This window comes from Panthera pardus, unplaced genomic scaffold (assembly GCF_024362965.1).
Source record: "Panthera pardus isolate Hobbes unplaced genomic scaffold, ASM2436296v1 HiC_scaffold_6, whole genome shotgun sequence".
In the NCBI taxonomy this organism is placed as follows: Eukaryota; Metazoa; Chordata; class Mammalia; order Carnivora; family Felidae; genus Panthera; species Panthera pardus.
In genome coordinates, this window is record NW_026526991.1 from 111,393,617 (window position 1) to 111,414,935 (window position 21,319).

Below are 21,319 nucleotides of genomic sequence, written 5' to 3' on the forward strand. Positions count from 1 at the left end.
ACTCTGAGGGAGGAGACTATGGTAATGAACCTGTGAGCCTTCAGACTCACCCTTAGCAGCAGCCTCAAGACTGGGAATGAGATGCTCAAATTGCCCTTAAACCCTGTTTCTAATAAGCTTGGCCTGAGCTTCTTCACAAGCTTTCTTGGGAATGGAAGTGAGAATGTAGAAGCCCTGCCTACCACTCAGGAAGCTGGAGGCCTACCAGCTGACTCTGGCTCCAGTTCCCTTTGGAGCCCTGGCAGGAATTCCTGCCTTTAACAGCGGTGTGTCTGAGACAGGAGCCTCTGAAATTTCACAAAGCACTTCGTTCCCTACCACAGCTCTGCAAAGCTTGTTGGAGCTCTGCACTACAGGGCCATAGCTGCATTTTCCCATTGCTTCTGGAGAGAGTTGAAGAATCCCTATAGTGGCAAATAATCCCCAATCTTCAACCACCACCTTTGCTTGTGGACTCAGACGAGTGAGTTACTTCTTCTGGAACTCTTTTCTCACTCACAAAATGGAGGGATTGTTCTGGGCTCTCTGAGGTTCCTCCCAACTTTGAAACTCTACCCCTCTAAGTTTTAGTATGAAATAAATCATGTCCAGGGCTGCTAAGAAGATAAAAGAGGTGATGAATATAAGTATGCTTTATTACTTACTATCCAAGTGCCAGGCATTTCCATGGGATGCATAGTCCATGATACAACAGAAAATAAGCCAGGGGGATCAGTTCTCCTTTAGGCTTCCCTCCAGATGCACCACATGTGGGAACCTCTAGTCAATTGTATTTGAGCTCCATCACACTTTTATTAAAGTTCTAGGTATGTCTGCACATAATTTGCATATCCACACAGTTATGCATTTTGCACCAGGTACTTGGCCATATTTTCCCCTGCATACTCTCATGCAGTAAGTTAATACACTAGGGCATCACCAACAACTGCCTTAGAGGAGAGGTTGTCTTTGGGGGATTTCCATGACAAAACATTATGGGAAGGGTCACAAGGTATGTCTGCTAGCTCTGACTTCCATGCCTTAACAAACACGACTAAAACAAATCTGCATGTGTGCCCATTTCCCAGATGAAGAGAGACAATGAAAAAATTGATACTCCAATAACATAACTCAGACAGATATTTGGAAATAGCCGGATATTTGATTTTATTCAGACAACCATTGTTGACAGGTTTTTTCACAATATTTTGGCAAATGTTTTGAACCTCTTTCAAGACTAAGCCCCATGGAAATGACTGCACCGTTCCCAAGCTAAACCTTTTAAGAAGTAGCTCTTCACATTCAGTAATAGTCTGTTTTTTTCCTCTCTGGTTAATTCTGAGTTATACTTTGTGTCACTATTATATGTAATGTCTTATTTTCCACTACATGCTGAAGTTGATTAACGCTGGTATGGTGCAACACTGTCCATCTTCTACCCAGAGGCTTGCTGAATTCTCAACCAGTTCAAAGTTTTCCCAATGGTTGCCAAAGCAGAAAGCGAGTATCCAAAAGTCCAAAGACTAGAGGTGAGCTTCCTGGGTTTTAATCCCAGATTGACCATTTAATTTTGGAAAAACTTTTGTCGGTATGCCTGCAAATATTTTATCTCCTCTATTTTGCCTTTTCACTATTTCTGAGTCTCTTGTCCTGATATTTGTTTCTACTTCTCTACAGCTTTGCTTGTTTCTCAATCTATCTTTTTATCCCATTGTGATGTTTTTAAGAGAATTTTATTTATTCAGCTGTATCAATTCTGTTATTCAACCATCCACTAATTCCCTTATTTCAACAATTATATTTTTAAAGTCAAAATTTCAAATTGATTCTTCTTTATAATTGCTTGTTCCTGTGGCATTTTTTCAGTAGTCTTCCATATCTCTGTGGTGATGTTAATTGTACTTATTTTGTACTTGTATTTATGTACTTGATCAGTTTTTGAGGTTTTTTTTAAGTGGTTAACAACTTTATTGCCTTGGAGGTGTTGAGGGGGGGCAGGTACTCAGGAGCTGTTGGTGGGGCAGGCAGCTTCCTCTTCACTATCACAGGCTTCTGGCTGCACAGGATGGCACTGGCTCTGTGGACCGCAGCCAAGTACAGATCTGGGTGGTACATGTTCTTCTAGGTCATATGCCTGAACTCGAGGGTGGCCAGTGTGTTGTTGAAGGTGGTCTGCACCAGGAAGTCACAGGGTTTCACTGGCCAGATCTCTGCATCCTGACCACCACTACACCTCTGCCATAGCCCCAACTCCACGCCCACAGTCTTACAGTGAATCAGCCCATTGTAGCGAAGGAGTTGCAGCCTTCAGATGACTGGGGTTCATGCTGTATGACTGCTTATTCCTCTTGATCAGGAAGCCAGAGCAATTCCACTGGAGACCATCCATCACAGGTAGGCAGACATGGCGGCAGCTCCTCTCACTATAGTGGCCAAGAGGGAAAGAAGATTTTTAATTCTGCTTCCTCTGGGAGAATTTTGCCCATTTGTTGCCTTTTTTTTCTTTTTTTCATTATATTTGTACTCGTCAAATCCCTGGCAATTTCCCCTATGACTTTATTTTGTTTCCTCTTAGGACTAACAATTGCTTTAGTTAGTGGTGTCTACCCAGAGAAGAAAACCTAGGATCCAGTTCCTGCCCTATTAGAATAGACTCAGGTCAAAGAGACTTTAGGATTGTAGGGGTGCCTGGGTGGCTCAGTCGGTTAAGCATCTGACTTCGGCTCAGGTCATGATCTCGCAGTCCGTGAGTTCAACCCCGCGTCAGGCTCTGTGCTGACAGCTCAGAGCCTGGAGCCTGTTTCAGATTCTGTGTCTCCCTCTCTCTGACCCTCCCCCATTCATGCTCTGTCTCTCTCTGTGTCAAAAATAAATAAACGTTAAAAAAAAAATTTTTAAAAAAAGAGACTTTAGAATTGTAATTTCAGTTCAGACATCCCCTGTTCTCCTCAGGCATCCTACCATTCTCCAAGGGAACCTCATAGTTACTCAACCAAGCGTCTGCTCTCTGTAGCCCTGATTTGTAGCGTACCATCTTCTGTGTCTGTGATAATGACTTTGCCCTTAGGGGAAGTAGGGAAATTCCCGGGCCTGCCAATCTCCTGTACTTATCTACTGACTTACCCTCCCAGCTGGGCTCCTGAGCTATCCTAGGGTAACTAATCTTACTACGTCAGACTGGCTTTCTTGCCACAAGATTGCAATGGGGTTGACAGAGATCCTTCCAGAGAAGGAAAGGAGTTACTACTAGGAAGTTGTTCCCAGCACCTCTCCCATTCATAGTCATGGCCCTCTCCCACCCCAGGCCACCATTCATGCAACTGTTATTCTTCCCATACAGAAATCAACCATCATTTATCTCGACAAGTTTCTTGATGGTTTGGTCACTTGACCATCACATAATTTGTGCTGAAATTCCTTAGATACGTATTAAGACTTCATTAATGTGAACAATGCAAAAGTGGTCTTGAATTGTTGTTGCATCTTCTGAAATGTTTCCTTACCTCCAGTCACTGGCCCTACTCACCCACCTTTTCATGCTTGATATCACCAGCTAAACCATTCTGACACATCACCTCCATCTGGGCATCTACCCCTCAAAAATGTTTGCCCCTCAAAAAGGGCACTTTGCTGTATATGTCGTGAACTGAAGGTTTTGCAGGCTATCATTTCAGGCCCTCCCCCAGTGGGTCTCATCCTAATATCCCAGACTTTTTTTTTCTCCAGTCCCCAAAAACAAACTCACATAATTTTCCTTCCATTGTGGATTTCCTCTTCAGGACTATCCTTTTTTCTACATCCTACCCACATGCCACACAACTTTGTTCAGTAAATGGTTGCCTGAGTCTTCCCCATTGGGATTGCTTTTTCTGTCCCTTGGCTTCTAAAGCAAGGATTCAAACACTATTAATTGGGGACATATCATTGACTCCCCTTTAATATTTTGAGATGTCCTCAATTAGATTATGCATTCTTAGAAGGTAGGATTTTTTGTCCTGTCATGTACATCTCCCTTAGTCTTGAACATGGTGTTATGTACACACAAGGGAATCAATGGCTATTTTTCATTCATCAATTGATGGAGACCCTCAACAAATTCCACACGTCACATAATTTGGAAGCCCGTAGGCCAGATAGAGGTCAGATCATTTTTTTTCTCTCTGCTCTCTCAGCATTACACCCACTACCAAGATACTTGAAGCGCTATGTAATTCTATCCTTGACATCAGAACAGCTTCACTTCTATCCAAATCTATGAATAAGTAATGCCTTCTCTCTGGCATCTCATAATGAGAACCCCAAATAATGGTAATTCATTTGTTGTGCCCTGCACTAAAGAAAGCAGTGCCCTTCAGGAAGGTAGATGTGTTTTAAAGAAGGTAGACTGAGTGAAATGACCTTGCTTTATCCAAATTAGCAGACAGGAAGCAAACAGGAATCATCCCAGATGAGACTAAGCTTGCAATTTTTGCTCAGTAGCAGATAAGCTCTTGAACAAATCTAATTACTTGATATCTAATCTGCAAGCTTCCATAGGTCACCCTTCATTACTTGGGAGCATCTTAAATTTACAAGACAATTGGAAATGTTGAAGTCCTGAACATCGTGATTACTCACAAAATACTTTATTATAGGAAGTTTACTCCTGAGCAACTTGAACTTTTCTATTTACAATCCTGATCCCTGCAGTTTCAAAGTCAAAATACAACATCTACAACTTTTATGGGCCTCAAATACCAATACTTTGAACCATAGATTTGACTTCAAAATCATACATGTGAGAGTTTAAAATAGCATTACTTGAAAAATCATAAACACACAATTGCATTAACCATTTCTATCTTGGACTTCTGGTATGTTCAGCCTTCTCAAATACACAGGGAGAAAAGTTGGAAAATGTTAATCACTGTTACGTAATAGGAAAGAAGGAATCATTTGGAGCTAAAGGGTCTAGATTAAAATCTTATTTTGACAATTTTCTAGCTGTATAACTTGGGACATATTCTTGAATTCTCAAGGATCTATTTTCCTTTTCTGTAAAATGTGAATAATAATGCCTATCTCACAGGATAGCTGGGAGAGATAAATTAAATAACAGATATGGAAATGATTAAATAGAGCACTTTGTAAACTAGAAATTATTGCACATATGTTGGTCACCATCATCACTTTTCTTCATTTAAAAAGTCATAATGTCAATGTATGCATGACCCTAAATTAGGTACCCTTAATAGGTCAGGAAAGAGTCCCATTAAAAAACATTTATTTTAATTAATATACGTTATAATTCATCAGAACACTGTCTCTAATACTCAAGGACACTGATTTTCCACTTACCAGTATAGTTCAAAACATTCAAAGCACTTAGCTCCCAAGGAGATTGTCTAGAAATCTTGACATGGTCACCTAAGAATAATTAAATAAATGAGCAGTAGAAGCCACAGCAGCAGTAGCTAGAGGCTTCCTAATGTTGCCAAGTAGCAGGCTTTTGATGTGTAAATTTACTCTAGACTTTCCTTGTCAGGTTCATTGATACTTCAAGAGAAAGACCTCTTACTTTATGCAGAAACCACTTCAAAATTATCTCAGAAAGGCGAGAATGGTACATATTTTTTCAAGTATAGGAGGAAATAAATCTTGCATCCTCACTGATCCTGCTAAGCAATCCACGTTTTTTTTTTTTTAGGGAATCTGCTTTGCAAAACTTCTTTAAGAAAGAAATTCCTATGAAAGAATAAAAAAATTATATCTCCAAAAAGGAGAATAAAAGAACAAAAGCTATGTATTCTGCGTGTAGAGTAACTTTATATGCAGAAACTTAGGAACAATTCTATTCCCTTTGCATACTTAGATGATTTGGACTTCCCTAATAAGCTGCTATGAGTTATTTCTAAATTACTATCTGATAAAGAGAAGTAAAAAAAACATATTTTCCACTCTCTCATTTGATGTCAAAAGTGAAAGTAAGCAAATTAAAGACATAAAGTAAAATTATAGATTATGGTTAGGTATCTCCAATGGTCCGATGGGTTGTTCCAAGGTATATTTTATTTAATTCTCCTGGATGCCACTGAGCTGTTAAAACCAAAATTGTGCATTAAATTATGTTTCTTTCTATGTCCACTATCAGAATTCAAGTAATAATAATTCATAGTCAGAGTTACAATTTGTCATTTATAATGAGCCAGACAGTATGTTAATATACTTTTTTTTTTAATGTTTATTTATTTTTGAGAGAGAGAAAGAGAGAGAGTACAAGCAGGGGAGAAATAGAGAGAGAGAGAGAGAGATACAGAATGAGAAGCAGGCTGCAGGCTCTGAGCTGTCAGCACACAGCCCAACGTGGGGCTTGAACCCATGAACTATGAGATCATGACCTAAGCTGAAGTCGGACGCTTAACTGACTGAGCCCCCGGGCATCCCTGTTAACATACTTTCTAGTATGGAAAATTAAGTGATGTGCCTAAGATCACACATCCAATAAGTGGAAGATTCCAAGTCATGTTGGTAACAATGCAAACAACCTGTACACATGCTACTATGCATGAAGAAAGTGCTTAGATATTCACTGATTGTGGTTTGATGGAATACAATGGAAGTATACTTATTTATAAAAAGTCACCTGCCACATGGCTTCATTTTTACAGACTTGAGTTAAAAACCTGCCAAAATTGAAGCTTTATTGCATGTAGAGTATTTGATTAAATACTTCCAGATAGTCCAACTAAACCTAGAATAGGAGACTTGAACCTAGATCTATCTCTGATAAGTAATTTCTTTTCCAACATCATTTTACTTTTGAACAGATAGATTACGTAAGGGACTGGTACATGAAACAAGGTACTAAGAAAATCTGTTTTTAATATGCAATGATTAAAAGGTGAAATAGCCCTAACCCTGAATTCCCTCACAGCTTTAGTTATGCCCTGAACATTACATTTATGCTGTAATTTTGTTTCATTTTGGTTTAAAGAAAGAAGCTTTTATGGGCAATGCCTATTGAGCTACTGTGGTCAAATATTTATTAAAAAGAACATATTGATTTGCAGATTATAACTGACCACATATGAACCCTTCTTTCCAGTGACATTCTTATTTAAGGTATTGATTAAAGGCTTTTCATACAGAAAGCATTTTTCTTGTCAGTTCAGTTATGCTGGCTTTTGTAATAAGCTAATTTGATTTCCTTTTTTAACCTTTGTTTGATTAGGGGAACAGACATTTGCATTAAAATTCAAGAGAGATGAAGTCTATCATCGATCTTGACTTCCTCATGGACCTCTTGTACTCAGCGAAAGATGATTTAGAGAATGTCAAGAGTCTTGGAACAACCATAATGAGAGAGGAAAAAAAAAATCACTTCAGACTTACAAACCAGTAAGGGCTTATTTGACAGAAAGGGCAATTGCATTTGGTGGATATGTTTTAGAGAAATCAAATTCAGGAAGTTTAATTTTGTTCTTAAGCCAAGTCATTAAGAGATCTATGAGATGAACTGCCATTAATAAAGTACACGCCAGTTAAACCAAAACATTTCAAAACATCTGAAGAGGTTAAACAAAACACGTACATTGTTACTTGCCACAAAGAAAGACTAAAAGTAAATTCTAATATGTCTTTATAAACATGGTCTTGGTGAAACACTAACATCAAGACGAGTTTGTGATTTAATCCTCTATTGCTGTCTATTGCTGAAAATTGTAGGGATAAAGCCTGTATCAGCCACAGTCCTCCACTAGTGTACCCCAGAATTAATCAGTTGTCTTGTACAATAAGACTCAAATCTATCTGCAAATTGTTTTGGTTAACTTGGCCTCTGGATCCTTTTCCTAGCCAGGAACCAATGTATTCTGGGGCCTCAATAGGTCAGATCCATTGCTCATTCTGAAATCCCTCCCAAAGATCTGTATCTGGATCTTTTCTGGAAGAGGAGGCTTCCATTTTCTAAGGAGTTCCATTTTCTGTGGGGATAGTTTTAATGCAATAAGAATTGAGCACCTACAATGAACCTAGTAGTGTAGTAGATGGGCAGTGGGATACACCAAAAGTATACCAGGTCTGTCCACCCATCCTTCGTTCTTTTTGCTATAGCTATTCAGAACATTTTCAGCTAATACAATGCAACAGTGAGCAAAACCAAAAGACAGGAAAAGGAAAAAAAAAAAAAAACTTGGCTAGAACCTCCCAACAATTGGTAGAAAAATTTCTGGTTCCCAGGATAATTGGACTATGTCTCCTAACTCCACTGAATGAATTTTCATGATTCTAGGTTTCTTGGAAGAATTTCTGGAGTCAGCAGCCATTGCTAATTTCTTTCTCTCTCTGGAAGGGTCATTGAGTTTATTTACCAGAAGTGACTTTCTATTACCCACAATTCTAACAGAGATGGTTTATCTTTAGTACCAAATTTCTAGATTTCACAGCTGACAGTTGTGGTTTGACTATCTTTTTATATTAATTTTTAATTAATGTAAATTAATGTTTTTCACCTTTAAGTTAACATAGGCAAAGATTCTAGGAAACTAACTTTTTAAAAACTTCATCCAATTTAGAAGTAGAAGATACTTGATATTTGGCATTAGAGGTAAATCTAGTGTTTCCTCTGAGTAATATTATAAAATTACGTATATTTTAAGGACCACAGATGAAATGAGATTGTTTATATCTAAAATATTTTAAAATTAAGAAAACAATACAACTAACATACTTTTCAATTTCTGTGAAGTTGGGTCCTTTTACAGTCAAGATGGCACTGTTTTATTTGATGTCTAACAAATAATAGAGATGAAAAATATTCCATTTATGGCAACAAGTCTCCAAACTGTGTTAGTTGTATGAAACTCAAATATCCATAAAACATGGCAAAAGAATTTAAGGGAAGCATTTTCATATGTCCCATATGGGCAAACCATTAACTGTTCTTTCACGTTATGAATCCAAAAGTATCTATGTTATATTTTATATTGTGTTAAAATCAATATAATGTAATATAAAATTCATCCAGAGGATAATATATTTATGTATTCCTAAGGCATTTTTAGTTGAGGCATTTACTTGGGCTTTAATTTTTAAAATAATGCTGCTCAGCTCATACCTGTATTGTTCCTCCAGGCTCATGGCAGGATCAACAGTCCTGGCACCTGGGAAATCCATCAGACACATCCCAATGGAGGTTTAGAAGGCAGACACGTCGTTGTTTTAGTCTTCGGTTGCCTTTCAAATTCATTGAACAGAATTCCTTATCTCATAACAAAGATTTTACTAGAGTATTTTATGTGTAATTTATCAGAATAGCTGCCAAGATGTTCAGTTTCTTTTTAAAGGCAGGAGCTTTAGGGCAGACAAGCTTGAGGCTTAAAAAGCCTGATTTTGCATACTCTTTATTTTCCCTGTGGTCTCCGAAGTCTAGTTTATTGGTATCCGCCATGTTACTGTTCCTGTCTCAACTGGCTCATTACTCAAAGCCAATAATAATTGCTAAATATGACTAATATCACGTGGAAGGTCGCAAAGTTCACTGCTAACCTTCATTCCAGCTCAAAATGTTTTCAAGGTTAATAGATTGATTTTGAGCTGAGATATGATGCATTTATAAAATGGAAGAAAATGAAAAATTTGGCATCACCAATATGCGGATAGTTTTAAATGATTCATTTGTTACATTTGGACTATAGCCATGAAATTCATTTGATATATATCTCATAGTTATATTCTAACCTAGACACTAGAAAATAAATTAGTGATACATTTTAACATTAGACAATTTTACACACACACACACAATCCAGGATGAGAATTAGGGCACTATAACTTATTAAGTATTTCAGCTGAGGAATATCATGTATGTAAGTAGAACCTAACCACTTTTAAAGATTGAGACAATGCTAAAATACAGTTCAGTTAAAACTATAATTCTAAAAGGCTGGATGCTGATTGCTTCCCTTGGTCTCCTTGCTTGGAACAAAGACAAATGAAATTCCTGATTTCATCTCAGTTCTGTGCTTCTTATACTCTGTGGGACTCTGGTTTTGGTCTATAGAAATCTCTTGTTTTGCCTACACCCTTGATTGGGCCTGACAAGGACTTCGGGATATCAGAGGGGCCCTTATCACCAGCCCTTCTCATCCCACCCAGTGCCTGGTTCTGGGCCCAGTCTTGTGACCAATTCCTGAGCTTGATTTCAGTTCCAGTTTCATGAGTCTGAGGATCTCTGGCCTCTGGTTCTGACCTGGATTTATGGTTTGACCTAGCTTTGCCAGAACCTGGCCCACCAAATAGAAGGCAGCATTTCCTGAGAGTTTTCCAATTCTCCTTAGGCTTTATGGTCCTTATTAAGAGGAAGTCACCAAGGCCTGTAGTTTCTTCCTTTCAAATGTTGTTCAATTCACCATTCCTTTTAATTCCATAAGGTCTAGATTACTAAATGCACCTTTATTTATATACGTGCACTTAGTGTACCTTATATAGATTGTCTTTATTTCCAAGCTCTTCCTATCTCAATTCCTGATTAATTAGCCCAACCATGATTAATACCATGGTGGTCTTCCCCCCACCCAGCACCACCAAAAAGTCACCAGCGACTTCCCCTTTCCTTACACAACAGCACACAAACCTTGGCTTGGCTTGGATCCTAACTGTTGCGCCACATTCTTATTCTCACTGTTTTAGGAAACAGGTGGATCTGTGATCCGCTCTTGACTCAGCTGTCCCCCTTGCTAACTGCAAATAAGGAAAATCACTTAATTTAGCCAAACCTCCATTTTTCACCTCTGTACAGTGATGAAAATAAAATCTTCCTTACCAGTTTTTGTGAGGATTAGTCATGCTCCGCATAAAATTCCTAATGAGTTCCATGGCATGTGGCAAGGGCTCAGTGTACTTTAAGAAGGCTTTGTTATTGGACTGCAGTTGTCACCCTTTCTAGAAGACTCTTTGCCTACTCAATGCCCACTCTGTCTTTAAGACCATGTCATATTCCACACTCTTCACAAAGGCCACTATGATCAGGCCAAATGTAATCTCAAAATGCAGTAGTGTTTGATCACTTCGTATTCTTATCATTTCCTAGTCTTTCAGGTGTGATAGTCTTGTCTTCCCAACTAGATTATAAGCTCCAAGAGGGCAAACTAAAAATTTCATCCTCTGTCACTATAATTTTGCTGCTTTTTGGTCTTGCTTGGTTCCCTGCATTCAGTGTCCCCTTGTTTCAGGTATTTCTAGGGATCTTCAGAATGTGACTCCAGGGTTCTTTAATATTTCCCTTTTGTGGTGTCTAGCCTTTGTGGGGCATAACAATACCTGTCCAAGACAGCCTCATCCGTACATTCCCATGCTGCCTTCAGGAAGCATATCCACAGGCACCTGCCTCTGCTGTCTGCACCGTCATTCACGTCATGTCTGCTGAGCACACTCACTGCCCTCCCTGAAGGTCATCATGTCCACTGATCATCAACTCATTACACTGGGGCCCCTGGATCTGTTCCCTGTGCCCCCCGCATCTTATGAGAATTTTTAGGACAACAGTCCTTATGTAGGGAAACATTTTTCCTGGGATATGAATTTAGTGAAAAGCAGCCAAGAATAAAGCAGAGTGAAAGACTCAGTATTCCCCTCATCCAACTTGTAATAAGGCTTTATTACTGGGTTAAGTCTGGATCCCATTGCCTTTTTCCTTAGGCTGGTTTCCTTCCAGGAACCCTCAGTACCTCAAACAAGTAGACACCTAATGAGCCCCCTACCCACTCACCAGCCAGGTCTTATTTCCAGCACCAGCATCAGCTTAGCAGCAAGCTGGAATCTGCTTTAACTTCTTTAATAGCACTCTGCTGGACACACACATAAAATCCAGCTAAAGATCACTAGGCCAACTATCTTAGCCCAGTTATATAAACAAAATAATTTGGAGCATTATGTTGAATCTGTACCACGGAATTTTATTATTTTTTTAATTCTTGTTTTGAAACTGTTTTTCTCCTGTCTATATTTATTTTAAGTAAGAATAAAGGGAAATAATGTCTGTTATTTGAAACATGCATACAGAGGAATTTATAGCACAAGTTCAAATAACCAGGCTGAGGAAGACTAAACTTTGCAAAAGCACATGTTCAAAGAAATACTGATTTTTGCTTTATGCACTTTAGCCAGCTGACACCAAAATACTTCCAACTGTAGAACAAGAAGTCATCAAAGAATCTTGCTTAGGGTACGTCTGAATCTACAAAAAGTCTACTGGCCTGAAAATTCAAAACTGCGTCCTCACCATTTCGGTGTTATCCTTAGCTGCCCCTGGTCCCGGTTAGCTTCCTCTCCAGTCTGGTACACTTCCGGGTCTTCTGTTAACTATCCTTAACCTTCCCTGAGTGGATGATCGTGATCTTTGTAGGCAGCAGTAGAAGCATGGTGCTTAGAGGCCTCTCCAGCAGCACCGTGGTCTACAGGAGACTTTCTCAGATTCTGAAAGAGAAGCCAGAGAAGGGGATGGGTCATTGGAAGAAAACTTTTAAAAAGGAGAGAAAGGAAAGTACTAAGTTTCCCTGAGCCTGACCCTCTGGTTTTTAGTCTCCTAAACACAATGGTTTTACTTGGTTACTTTAAGGATTTCAAATCTGAATACAGCACCCTACACAAATACATATCCTAGACATGCATATACACACATAGACACAGACTCTTTCAGAATTGAAAATAGTAAGACAAACCAACAAGAGATTAATTTCACAGTTATGGCCATTTTCTAGTGACATAAATTAAAAGCAGTAACAATGGAATTGATTTTCCAGATGATATGATATACAGATGTGGCATGCACAGAACATTAAAGCCAGAAGTGACCTTGGAGACTACCTAATTTTACTTCCTCAATTTGCACATGAAGAAACTGAGGTCTCAAGTAATGAAGTAATTTGTTCAAAGTCAGGGATATGTTCAATATTGAAACTGGCATTAGGACACAGTTTTCTTTAAAATCTACCTTTTTTTTTTTTTTTTTTTTTCTGACCTCATTTGCCCAGTTTTGGGACTTACAGCTAAAGTTGTCTTCTTAACCCTGATTTTTGTACTAGGAGGTTTGCAAACAACTAGCCTGCTCAAGTGTAAACATGTTTTGTTGGTTTCCACACATCCTATGCATAATATGTTATACAATAGCTGAAAGACTTGATAGAAGTCTAATTGATACTTTCCTTATTTCTAGTGTCTGGTACTTTCATTTAAGAATTCTCTCTCTTTCTATACATGCCCCTGCCTTGTCCCCAGTTTTGTGGTGGAGTCATTTCTGTGGCTTGAAGTTTTAGTAACTTAGAGCTATTGTCAGAAAGCTTGTGAAAAGCAGTAGGAGGAAGCCCATTACCAATTGCCTGCTAGCCCTGGCAAATTACATGCCTGTTGCTTTTCGCTGCTTAATTTCATAAGATCATCCCTCTAGCACTCACCTTGGGCAGAAACTTACGGAGACAATAGACTATCTAGGCAGATTCTGATGCCAAGGGGTAGGAAAAAATGGATGGAGCGGACAAATTACAGCGTTGCCTATTCAGTCATGAGAATGGAAACATGTCTGTGAATCAATGTGTGAAAAGGATATTTAATAGGATGGGAGAAGTCACTTTAACACCTGTTTCTTCTGCAATTGAATGTGCTAGTGCCAATCACTCAGTCTGGATCCACTCTCCAAGCAGAAAATGACCTCACCTCTTATTCTTTAAGGATTGAAGCAGCAGTACAATGTCTATTTTTAACCAAACTGGGAGCAATAACCACGGCATTGACTGCTGGGAAAGTGTGTCTTAGAAGGTCTGGCCTGAGGCATTGAGGAATCAGAGCCAGGAGAGAGGTTGTGAGCTTGTATAAATACAACCACATGAAATGAGGAGTGCAAAAAATTAAAAAAAAAAATCTGAATAAGGAGTGAACTCATTTTACCCTGAAAGTTACTAAACCTAGAGTCATAAATGCCAAGATAAAGAGAGAGGAAGAGGCTCAGCCAATGCTTTTTATTACAATCCATTATGGTAATGGAAAATTTTCTTTTGAACTGTAGCTGTCTGTGTTGACTTTGGTAAGGTGGAAATTCAGGCCTATTTATTGGGAAAGAAGGATTCCGAGTAGGTCTCAGCAGGGCTCAGCTCAGAGCTTTGAACAGTCCCCCATGGAAGGGCACCCTTTGCAGGGATCATGCAATGAAATGTTAATATAAGCTTATTTCTTTTCTGCACTTCTCCAAAACTTGAGGCTTCCTCCATGAAAATTTGTGGAGATTGCATTTCATCAGAGGCTCTCCCTGAGCTCGGTTTTATTCTTTTCCATGCACGTGAACCAGCACTGTGGTGAGCAGGGCAAAGAACACAACATCATGATTATCTTGGCCTCAGAAATGCATTACTTACACTTTTAGTTTTTATATTTCTCCAGAGATGAATAATGCATCTAGAACACATTTCCAAACAGCTTACAACTTTTCTTCAATAAAACTCAGTCTTTTTATTGATTCCAAATTTTGGCTGATTCCTTTTTTTTTTTAAGAAGAGTTCTCAATTTATTCATATAGCTTGACATGTACATCTTTAAAAATGCAGAATAATATCAGGTATGTCATATTCTTCTATCCATTTAGCATAAAGGTAAATTCTTTTCATTTCTATTTTCATATGACTTTGTTTAGTTTTCTTTCTTTTTTTTTTTTTTTTCTATTTAAATTCAAGTTAGCTAACATACAGTGTAGTCCTGGTTTCAGGAGAAAAACCCAGTGATTCATCTCTTACATATGATATCCAGTGTTCTTCCCCAGAAGTGCCCTCCTAAGTGCCCATCACCCATCTAGCCCATCCCTCCTCACCTCCTCTCCAGCAACCCCGGCTCTGTTGTCCGTATTTAAGAGTCTTTTATGGTTTGATTCTTATGTTCACTAAGAGTTTCTTCAGTGAGACAGTGACAGCCTTCAGGACTCCCAGGTGTAGATTCACTCAGTTATCATTTTACAGCACAGGGAAAAGACATGTAGGCAAGCAAATAAGAAAGATGCAACATAGTAAGTTATGGTAAAGTAATATATAGGATATTTTGGGAGTGTCAGGAAGGTGGTAATTAATTGGGCCTGCAGGAGGGAGTTCAAGGAAAGTCTCATAGAAAAATAACTGTCTGAGCTTGTTCTTATGTGTAGGGTGAGTTGGTATTTCAAACAGGAAACATTTGCAAATGCCCAAAGGTGTGAAGATATGTGACACATTCAAAGAATAGCCACTAGTCTGATCTGGTAGGAGTGTTACATGCATGTGGTAGGGAAGGTGGAGGCTGGGCAGTGAGCAGCAAGAGGTGAAACTAGGTAGGTTGGAACTGAACCGTGAAGAGCTCTGTACCAGATGCCAAGGGCTCAAAATTTCTTTTACCAAAGAGCAGAGAACTCCTCTGACTTAACAGTTGCATTCTTCTTCGCGGTAAGTAGACATCACTCAATTCTTACCCGTAGGGGGTTTCCCCTCTACAAGGCTTGGTAATACATTCTTCAAACTCATACACCCGCTTCTTAGTCCTCCAGGAAAACGGAATTGCACAGTGTCCCATACAGTTATGTGGAGCCATGTGACTGAGTTTTTTGACACGTGGGCAAATGCGAGAGACGCCACTACCAGAAACCTCTGGTGGAAAACTCTGAGACTCCAAAAATGGCAGAGTCACAAGATGGAAGGATGGGGGGGATATGCCAGAGTTGATGCATGGGAGGCCACCCACCAAATAGACTATGATTCCAGTGAAAAATAAACTTTCTATGCCATTAAAGCTACAAAGAGTTGGATATCTTCCATCCTGTAGTTAATCTATGCTAATTCAGTGGGTGAAGAAATTTTCAGGGAAAAAGTAGCTGCTTGCACATGGTATATTCCACTGTATGAATAAATACCAATGGTGCTGGCTCGCTTTTCTCCAGAAGGACTCCCAGAGCATATGTCTAGCCCCAGATTATCTCTGACTAACTTATTGCCAATAGGTTTGCAGTGGTTACCTCATTCTTGCCGCCCTGATTGGCTACCTCCATAAGGCAGTGTAGAACCAGTTCCATAAAACCAAATCACTTCTCTCCTTGCTCCTCCTATCCTGTACACGTCATTCAGGGTGTCAGCTGTGTTTTATGACTTTCCTCAAGGCCATTCTTGCTTTTATTTTAATTTTATTCAATGTGTATATAAATATATTTATTTAGGGAGTGTTTGGGAGCCGCAGTCTATAGTAGGTCTGATATCCGTGCCTCTCTGGAGATGAGCCTGAATGAAATTTACAAAAAATTCTTCTTCCAGGAAAATCTGAGCCAGTTCTGAAGAAATGAGAGTAGGAAAAGGATGAAGGGTCAAGGACAAAAACACCTCACTTGGAATTCTTGCTACAACGGGCTTGTAACATATGGCTTTAATTGCTGTTTTCTGACCATGTTATTTTAAAAGAACTTTTGAATCCAGAGACTTGAGCTAATAATGACAAATCTTTTAAGATTTGTCACAAATTATTTCCTTAACTGAGTGTAATGCTCAGGAATTTGAACTCATTTCACTATTTGATACCTTAAGTTTTTATATTCTCAGAGGCTAGGTGAGAGTGTAGCATAGCAATTCTGAGAGGGAGCTGAGAGCTTCTCTGAAGAGATCCAATTATTCAATATGCTGCCCTAAGAGTACTGTCATGTTTTCACTATTCCTGCATTGAGCTTTATGATCTCACAAGTTATAATTGGCATCAATTTAATGAATTATTTCTTGAAGAAATCTGTCACAGCATTTTTACAAAAAGCGTTATTATTCCTGTATTTGAGTCTTCCACGAAAATTGTTTTCATTGGAGCCTGCTGAAAATTTAGACAAGATGATACAGATTGTTCGACAAAAATGAGAGTTCCCAGAGGAAGAGTCTAGAAAACGATTCAACATCATGGAGTTAGACTCCCTAAGATGAAATATTGGCTCTACTACTAAGAAGATAGAGGACAAGGTCCAAGAGAGGTCCTCAACCTCTCTGTGCCTCAATTTCCATCTCTATCAAGAGAGTTATAGCAGTATCTACCTCATGAGGCATGGAAATTGTATCATTTGTTCACAATTATCCATTTCCTTTTCATCTTTTCCAGTTTTCCCTGTAGACATCCTCATCCCACTGATTGGATATGAGGGCCTTGTGACTTGCCGAGATGGGCCATAAATAGATGAACCATTTGCCTCATCTGAGCAGAGGTTTTTAGATGAGCTCTTGTGTTCTGACCTCCACCCTGAGACCATCAAGTCTCATGTAGTGGCTACTTCTTCATCCTGGGTTCAGGAACGAGAAGACACAGGGAGCATTGCCAAGAAGAGTCCAGAAGAGCTGCAAATATCCAGAAATTTCAGAACTTTTAGGATTGAAAATTGAAACTTTCTTATTTCTAACAAGTTAAAGAATCTAAAATTCAGACAAAGATTGTTCACAGATCCAACACACCCTTGGTCAAGTCTACTGATTAGATTAATATGGCCTTAGTAAATGATCTCAGTTAGACAAATGGCTCAGGGAAAAGACACTAAAGGTGCATCCATCTGAAGCTTGATAAGATCAAAGTATCTATGAATTTATTTCTTGAAAAGTTATGGGTATGGCTATTGACTCACATGAAACTTGTTGGGATCAAACTGATTAAAAAGAAAAAATAAATTTTGTAGAGAGCTATTGCCAAAGTACTCCCAGCCTGGATTAGAAGAGACTACAACTATTCAAATCATAAATAACTCTTGGGTCCCTAGTCTTCTACAGGTGTGAAGCAATCTGAGATAGCCTGTCAGTCACAAATGGCATCTTTTCTGATACTCACTTCAGAAGAGGCCAAGGAGGATAACGGAAAAGGAAGAGTTGTCCAATCAAACATCGTGGAGAACACAAAGAAATGACTCCCAGAAAATATCACTGGAGCAAATCAAGGAACAGTCCCTACCATTAGTGTAGAGGAACTTGCAACTTCTGTTCAGTGGAATATCAGAACTGTTATTCACCAGTGACTGGTATGTACCTCCAATTCTTCCAATTTTTTAAAAAAATTATTTATTTTTAGAGACAGAGAGCAAGAGTGGTGGGGGCAGAGAGAGGGGGGAGAGAGAACTCCAAGTAGGTTCCACGCTGTCAGTGCAGAGCCCAATGAAGGGTTTGAACTCACAAACTGTGAGATCATGACTTGAGCTGAGATCAAGAGTCGGATGCTCAACTGACTGAGCCACGCAGGTGCCCCCATTCTTCCAATTTTTTAATAAAGTGTCCCTGCTCCACTATTGTATTATATTGGGTTTAGGAGAATAATAGGACTGACAACTTTTCACTTTACTCATAGGTCACTGAATCAAGAAGAGCAGCCAGCAGACATGATATATATTCACCAGATTCTGGACATCTGCGCCCAATGCCTGGTATTTTTGGGAAATTGGGGAGAGGTGAAAGCATCTTGTGAGCAGAAGAACAAATTGGGGCATACTGCATGATTATTCATAATTATTTGTCTTCTCACTGCCATTGCCAGTCTTCTCAGTAGATGGAGTACACTTGTTCACTCCACTGGCTCTGGGTGTGGTTATGTGATTTGCTTTGGCCAAAGGGACCAGAATGAATGAGATGTTTGTCATGACTGAAAACATGATTTCAAAAGCACTGCCAGTTTCCCTCAGTCTTTTTGCTGTCTCGGAAAGTGGCTTTAACCTGGTTTTCAGAATGAGAAGACATGTAGGACCCAGAACAGACCAGCAGTGCTGCAGCTGACCCCCAACCTCAATATAATATGAGCCAGAAATCAATATTTCTTGTTGTAATCCAAAAAAATTATGTATTACAACAACAGAAGTTAATACATGAGAATGTTTTGAGCATTTGATGTGATAACACATGCTTAATGCAATGGCTGGCACATCCTAAATTCAAAATAAATGTTCAGTTCTGTCATTGGTGTCATCTCTATATCCCCATTCACCTATAACAGCTCTAGAAACAGAATTGGCATTCTTCAATATTTGTTGAATGATTGACAACGGATTATTGAAATGTATAGCTTTTATAAAGTTAAATAAGGTGAATGAAACAGAGAATTACTTTTCCAGTTCTTGTGAATCTAGTGATATACCCTATAAAACACAAGGGGCATACTTTCTTGATCTATATTTGAAATACCTGCACTGAAGAAGTATATGATATGAATGATAATTTTAAAACCCACCAATAAATATTTTGGGCCAATATGTTTTGCTCTTCCAAAATAGGAGAGTCAGGTTTTCTAGCATGAATGAGTTCTGGGACTGTAAGAAATGCTTCATTAGTTGCTTTGGTGACAAATACCCAGTAAACCTGAAACAGACTCAGATTCTGGTTAATGGGGCTTTCTGAGAACGTCATTCCAGAGCAAGGACATAAAATTCTTTCAGAGATTTTTAGAGTATTCCCTCAAGTTGACTTTTGGAGATACTGTTGATGAGTTCTAAGGTCATTTATTTTTGGAACTTAAAAGATTCCTACAAATAATGGACAGCTCACTTTAAAGCTGCAGTAGCAAGGAAAGAAGGGTGATAAAAGTGGATAATAGAAATTATAAGGGATTTATTTGGGGCTCTTTAAAAATTAAGATGACTCCTTGGAAGGGCACATCCTTTTAAAATTTGAAATGTCCCCTTGGAAATAAAAAGATAATCCAGAGTGAGTGAAATACTTTCTTGAACCTCCCTCCTTCTGAGGCCTGCAAAATTTTTAACTAAGATGGGCGTAAAGAGTTGGTGATTTTCTTTTTTTCAAAATAATTACATTATTATTAATCATGACATCACCTAACATATAGTGAATTCAATTTGAAGTACTTTCGCATCTTTTTTGTCATTGTTCTACATATCAACCCCATGAGTCAAACTACACAGGCTTTATTACTGTCTCTTTAACAGATAACAAAATACAGGCTCAGAGAGCTTTGAAGACTTGTCCAAAGTTGCATAGCCAGTAAGCAGCAGAGGTGGCTCATTTTGCTCTTTTATTGTTCTTTTATCTATTATTGTTCTTTTATCTATTATTAAATATCAATTAAAAAGTAGCAATTGATTTCCAGTATTTAAATGACAGAATAAAGGTATAACTGCCCCTTTCCTCTGTCTTCCAGAAACATGAGAAGCAGAGCTGAATGCTCAATTACAGTTATCCCATCCATCCATCAGACAAGATGGAGGTGAAGGCCTGTGCATGGCACACAGTGCTGCCAGTCTCTGTTGGGCATGAAGAAGTCTGAAAGAGCTCACTCTTGTACATGACTCTGCTGGGAGGATCTTTCCTATGACTTACAAGGTTCTCTTCCTGCCACCTAGGTACCACCTGCAATTGCTGGTCCAGAATGCCCATCCTAAAGAGAAATGATAGCCAGATGGAATCATCCTGGGATGTAGTATACAAAGATACTATAAGAGAAAAGATGGAAAGAGACAGAGCATGGGGGCTAGGGAGCAGTGGTGTGGTGACAAATTAAAAAGCATCAGAAATATGCCAGAAATGTGGCACTACAGCCCAGGCAAAAATTAGCATCAAGTCCATGTATCACCAAGAATTCACAAAAGGTAATGAAGCTATTGATTGATGAAATAAGAATTTTTCCATTGGGTTATGAGGGCCCAGGGAAGATAAAGTGAAATAATAGGTGGAAAAAACAAGCCCTTAGGGAAATATGAGGGTTACTTTGGAAGCAGCACCAAGGAGAATAGACACTGCTGAGAACACATAAGGACAGTGGAGGACAAGAGTGAGAAAGTGAAATGGCAATAAACGAGAATTGGAAGGGAATGTAGATAAATGATCAATAAAGAAGACACATTCATTGGATCCAGAATTAATGAGAGAGGACTCTAAATCCTAAATGGCACATCTTATTCAAAGGAATACAAAGTTACATCAGATTGTCAACACTAAGACATAGCGTAGTGAAGTCCTGAATATCCAAGATAGAGATTTCCTAACAATGGAAACATTATATAAACAGCACAATTCAGAGAAAAAAAAAAAAAAAAAGGAAGGTAATGTAAGGGTAGAGACTTCCTTAACTTTCACAGCCAGGCAGCAAAGCTGACAAACCAGCTAATACAATTTTTTAAAATATACAAATATAATAAAATAATAAAAATCAAAATCAGCTACTAGAAGGAGTACTAAGGAGAAGTGGAAATTGCTGATTTCACCATTAATATGGTAAGGAGTCAAAGAATGCTGATCAAAGAAATAGAGGTCTTAACTAAAGTATACCACATGCTTATTAAAACAAACCACTAGAGAAAAATTTATATTTTTCATATAATCAGCAAAAAGCAAGAAAAAACACAGACCAC

At 38.7% G+C, this 21,319-nt stretch overlaps 1 long non-coding RNA gene across 1 annotated transcript; it reads left to right on the forward strand.

The window, feature by feature from the left end:
• Positions 1-2,127: 2,127 nt before the first annotated feature.
• On the forward strand, positions 2,128-18,914 carry LOC109276307 (uncharacterized). The gene is made up of 3 exons (XR_002084584.2): positions 2,128-2,373; positions 17,808-17,989; positions 18,313-18,914. It is a non-coding gene; the product is annotated as an uncharacterized LOC109276307 (long non-coding RNA).
• The last annotated feature ends 2,405 nt before the right edge of the window (positions 18,915-21,319 follow it).